The sequence below is a fragment of the Lepus europaeus genome, chromosome 2, assembly GCF_033115175.1.
Source record: "Lepus europaeus isolate LE1 chromosome 2, mLepTim1.pri, whole genome shotgun sequence".
Taxonomy (NCBI): domain Eukaryota; kingdom Metazoa; phylum Chordata; class Mammalia; order Lagomorpha; family Leporidae; genus Lepus; species Lepus europaeus.
This window is the reverse complement of record NC_084828.1, coordinates 97609359-97615183: the sequence shown is the minus strand read 5'-3', so window position 1 is coordinate 97615183 and position 5825 is coordinate 97609359. Positions and strand designations below refer to the sequence as shown.

At 43.5% G+C, this 5825-nt stretch overlaps 1 pseudogene; it reads right to left on the bottom strand.

The window, feature by feature from the left end:
- Positions 1 to 4645: 4645 nt before the first annotated feature.
- LOC133748747 (Golgi apparatus membrane protein TVP23 homolog B-like) lies at positions 4646 to 5361 on the bottom strand (annotated as a pseudogene).
- Between the last annotated feature and the right edge of the window lie 464 nt (positions 5362 to 5825).

Here is a 5825-nt window from a genome sequence, read left to right as displayed (position 1 = left end):
CAGGGAGCCAGATCAGACATAGAGCATCCAGGATGTGAGCCAGTGCCTATATGGGATCCTGGTGTTGCAGGTGATAGCTTTACCTGCCACACCACAAGTTGGCCCCTAATAAACATTTTTAAAGTGGCAATACTCAAGTGTTTGCAAAGTTTTATTGAAGCTGGTATAACCTTACATTTCAGGTAAAAGTCTGAATTTCTGTATCCTTTGGATGTACTGTCAACAAAAGTTCAATCCCTTTGGCCTATTGTAGGAATTTAGCATAAGGAAATAATCCAAAGGAAGAGTTTTCTGTACAAAGGTGCTCACTACAACATTTTCAGTGCCAACTTACTATTTAAAAGCCCAAGAATTGTTGAACTAATGATAAAGTATGCTAGATATTTTCAAGTAGAATGTTACACAGTCATCAAAAATGACAACTATGGAGACCAGGAAATTGTTTGAAAAAAAAAAAAAGAAAGAATTGCGTGTGGACTTAGAAGCCTGAATATAACTACTTACCAATTTTTTGTGCAAAAACTTCTAATGCACAGCAGAATATCTGGCACATGATAAGTATTGGCTTATTGAATGAATTACTAAACAGAAACAGAAAACAGCTTGCATGGTGTGTAATTCATCCCCAAAAGTCTCAAGATTGAAAAGGTACTACAGTTGAAGTAGTAGCTTAGTAAGACTAAATGTTAGAGCCGGCGCCGTGGCTTAACAGGCTAATCCTCCACCTTGCGGCGCCAGCACACCGGGTTCTAGTCCCGGTTGGGGCGCCGAATTCTATCCTGGTTGCCCCTCTTCCAGGCCAGCTCTCTGCTATGACCCGGGAAGGCAGTGGCGGATGGCCCACGTCCTTGGGCCCTGCACCCGCATGGGAGACCAGGAGAAGCACCTGGCTCCTGGCTTCGGATCAGCACAATGCACTGGCCGCAGTGGCCATTGGAGGGTGAACCATTGGAGGGCAAAAAGGAAGACCTTTCTCTCTGTCTCTCCTCTCTCTCTCACTATCCACTCTGCCTGTCAAAAAAAAAAAAAATTAATGTTACATTATGATTCAGGAAATGTCCATTGCCATAAAAGATCACTGCAATTGTAGAAAGATTTTGAATATTTTTATTGATTACATTTATGAAAGTAATTTATAGGATAAAATGTTAGAACATTTCAAGAATGGTGGTGATTGTGTCAATAACCATAATAGCCTTATTAAGATGGTATAGTCGCATTATTTCATGTATTTATTTATAATTTTTTAAAAATTTTTTGACAAGCAGAGTGGAAGGTGAGAGAGAGAGACAGAGAGAAAGGTCTTCCTTTGCCGTTGGTTCACCCTTCAACAGCTGCCACGGCCAGCGCACTGCGGCCAGTGCACCGTGCTGATCCGAAGGCAGGAGCCAGGTGCCCCTCCTGGTCTCCCATGGGGTGCAGGGCCCAAGCACTTGAGCCATCCTCCACTGCACTCCCGGGCTACAGCAGAGAGCTGGCCTGGAAAAGGGGCAACCGGGACAGAATCCGGTGCCCCGACCGGGACTAGAACCTGGGATGCCGGCACCGCAAGGCAGAGGATTAGCCTATTGAGCCACGGCGCCGGCCTTGTTAATAATTTACTATCTAATACCAAAAACAATATAAATTGACTAATAATGATAAAAGCTTAAAAAAATGAAAAAAATATTTAACAATCCAAGTTCCCATGTGGGTGGCAGGAACCCAGTTAATTTCTTGAGCCATCATTGTTGCCTCCCAGGGAGTACATTAGCGGGAAGCTAGAATCAAGAGCTGACACTGAGTGTTGAACCCAGACAACCTGATATGGAATGTGAGCATCTTAATTGGTAGGCCAAATGCCCACCCCCAAAATAAACCATTTTGATGATTTAGAGCCCACTTTATTTGTAAAAGAAAATAGCCACATAGGAGAAGTAAGAGAAGGTTGTGTAAGCTCTGGAGTCAAGCTGGTTACCACAACCGACAGTGGCCACTGTGTGAGAGAGCGATGATGTATTGTGCAACAGTTTCTCCCTCTGTTTGGATGAGGGCTCTGCCTGGCTCACTATTACCCCATTCTGTATCTATCTTATCTCGTACAGAAGAGTCCAGTAACTATGGAGGCTGCCTTTAGAGTCAGGCTCCTGGGGTACTTATTCTAGCTCCACCACCTGGTATGCTACCCTGGGTAGATCCTTTAACCTCATCTGTAACATGGGAATAACAATATTATCTACCTCCCAGAGTCACTGTAAATTCCAGTACTCTGTGCACAAAGTTCTCAGTGCTAGTTATTTTCCTAATATTACAGAGGAGTGAACTGAGGCTTACAGATACTAAGGGGCAAGATTTAAGCCCAAACACATCTACCTTCAAAGCCCACTTTCCACTATTCCTTGGCAAATCTATTTCTTTTTTTTTTATTTTTTTTATTTTATTTATTTATTTATTTTTTTTTTGACAGGCAGAGTGGACAGTGAGAGAGACACAGAGAGGAAGGTCTTCCTTTTTGCCGTTGGTTCACCCTCCAATGGCCGCTGCGGTAGCGCGCTGCGGCCGGCGCACCACGCTGATCCGATGGCGGGAGCCAGGTGCTTCTCCTGGTCTCCCATGGGGTGCAGGGCCCAAGGACTTGGGCCATCCTCCACTGCACTCCCTAGCCACAGCAGAGAGCTGGCCTGGAAGAGGGGCAACCGGGACGGGATCGGTGCCCCGACCGGGACTAGAACCTGGTGTGCTGGCGCCGCAAGGCGGAGGATTAGCCTAGTGAGCCACGGCGCCAGCCAAATCTATTTCTAACAAGAGAATGTGAGTTTCAATGAGATCCAAAGAAAAACAAACCCTCTGCTCATAAATTTTTGGCTTTGTAAACAGTATAGTTTTATACAAATATAAAGTTATGAATCTTCAAAACCACCACTCCAATAAATAAAGTATCTTTAAAAATGTTTAGCAACATTTACAAATACATTCACAGCATAATCTGTTGATTAAAAGACTCCAGTACATTTTATGATACCTACAAGAGAATTCACAGCTGCCAACAATAGCTTGTAGAATGGTTTAGTTAATTTTCAAGTATATTGCTTTGTTTTAAGAAAGACCATTAATACAAATCCATGATTTACAATATTCCCAGTGTAGTAAGAAAAAAATGAATTCATAAAATGTTTTTTAGGCATTCGTTATGCCAAGTATTTAAATGAGTATTTTCATTATGACATAAGAGTAATAATCTTTTAGTGGCAAAAGATTTTATTAGCCCTCAGACCACTGAAGAATTTCCAGGAAATTCCAAAGTGAACTCCAACTACCCTTTCCATAAAATAAAACAGCAGCAATCTATGGGTATCCCTTAAACATAAACTGTGAAGATTACATTCATACCAATCAGGCCTTATAAAGTAAATGACTTGTTACAAATTAAAAAAACCCTGGCTAACACCATTGGCCTAAATTTTTATTTGTATATGCCTAAGATAAGAAAATTTACCATAAAGTACATACTAAAAATTAACAAGTTTATCTAACTTATACACAAGCTAAATGCCAACTCTTTCCTTGGAATCAAAACTTACTTCTGAAAATAATATGTAGACATACTATTTGAACACACAGAGATTTGAAGAAGACTACAAATGTCCCCCCATGTTCTGCAAATCAAAAACAAAGGTTTCAGGAGCTGATGCTGTGGCATAGTGGGTAAAGCCACTGCCTACAGCAGGGGTATCCCAAATGGGTTCTGGTTTGTGTCCTGGCTGCTTAACTTTTGATCCAGCTCCCTACTAATAGCCTGGAAAACACAGCAGAGGATGGCCCACGTGCTTGGGCCCCTGCGCCCACAGATTTCTGGAAGAAACCCCTGGCTCCTGGCTTCTGACCAGACTACTTTTGACCGTTGTGGCCATTTGGGCAGTAAACCAGTGGATGGAAGATCTTTCCCTCTCTCTCTTCCTCTGTCTGTGTCTTCCTCTCTCTGTGAACTCTGCCTTTCAAATAAATCTTAGGGAAAAAAAAGTAATGGTTTCCATTACATATATAAATGAACACAGACACTTCTTATTAATTTGGGATACACTAGTATTATGACTATGGACACAGAGATATATGGACCATAAAACAAATGTTGACTGTTTTTAGTGACACCATGGAGTCTAGCTCCAACTGCTAGAAAGAAAAGAAAAACTTCTTTTCTTGTTTTTAAATAGTTTTAAAAAATATTTATTTATTTCAAAGTCAGAGAGAGAGAGAGAGGGAAAGACAGAAACAGAGACACAGGTCTTCCATCCTTTGGTTCACTCCCCAAATGGCCACAATGGCTAGGGCTCTGTCAGGCCTAAGCCAAGAGCTTCTTCTGGGTTTTTCATATGGGTGCTGGGGCCCCACCACTTGGGCTGTCTTCCATTGCTTTCCGTGGTGCATTAGCAGGGAGCTGGAGCAGAAGGGGAACAGCCAAGACTCGAATGGGAGCCCATTTGGGATGCTGGCGTCACAGGTGTAGCTTTACCATCTACGCCAAAACACTGGTCCCTCAACAAAATTTTTAAGTGGAAAAACAAACCCAACATTCCTCTGCAACATGGACTGAGTGCTAAAAGATTCACAGTCAAGAATCTCTTCAGTTGTTCCTCCAGTGTAACAAACACATCAGCTTTCTCTCTACTCATGTAGTCTGATCACTTCCTGTGTTTTGTTTTAAAAACTGCTTTCCAAGATACAAGGTTGCCATGCTGGTTAAATTATTATTATTTTTTTTTAATTTGACAGATAGAGTTAGACAGTGAGGGAGAGAGACGGAGAGAAAGGTCTTCCTTCCGTTGGTTCACCCCCCAAATAGCCACTATGGCCGGAGCTTCGCCGATCCGAAGCCAGGAGCCAGGTACTTCTTCCTGGTCTCCCACATGAGTGCAGGCACTCAAGCACTTGGGCCATCCTCCACTGCCTTACCGGGCTAAAGCAGAGAGCTGGACTGGAAGAGGAGCAACCGGGCGTAGAACTCGGTGCCCATATGGGATGCCGGCGCCGCAGGCGGAGGATTCACCAAGTGAGCCACGGCGCCGGCCCTGCTGGGTAAGTTCTTTCTGCTGCTGCTTTGCCCCTGATATGATTCCATAGGTTGGCACCTTGTAGCACCACACCCCTGGTAAACGCTGCCAAACACTTGATTTCTGAAGAAGAGAGCACTAAAGGCAAATATCACCCATAGCACTGGACAGGCAACAAGTCCTAAGCAAAAGATTCTTGATTCAACCCCTGAAAAAGTTGAATTTTCTTCAAAGAATGTCTTCCTGGACCCAAATACCCAATGACTCTATCTGGATTGTCAACATGATTCCACCAGCATAGGCCTCCCATCAGTCTACCTGTCACATTCTTCACAGCCCAAGAGCCACAGCCAAGAAGATTGTCATCACATAAGTGATAAAGCTGCTGCCAAGTATTCACAGTGAGGATAGACACGATTGCACCAACAGGGAAGGACAGGCGGAAAAAGGATGCCACTGGATTTTCTTGGTGCATTCCTTGTCTCCTCTTCTGCGTCAGTGAAACATCCTCAGTGTCATCCTTACTGTCCGTAGCAACGTCCTCTGCTCACGGTTGTATGCAGCTGCTGACAGGAGAAATGTGTCACAGACCAACTTCTGGTTCCACACATTTCAAACCTTGTTACTCCATTACTGCGTGTCTACTTCTGGTGCCCGTTCTGTGGGCAACCTCTGGCCTGATACTTTGGTTCATGGTACTGGGTCAGTCAGCATAGTAATGATAAGGAAGCATGGTCTCTGGACCCACTCTGCATACTGAGATAGCTTGCAAAGCAGATAAATATATATCATTAAATC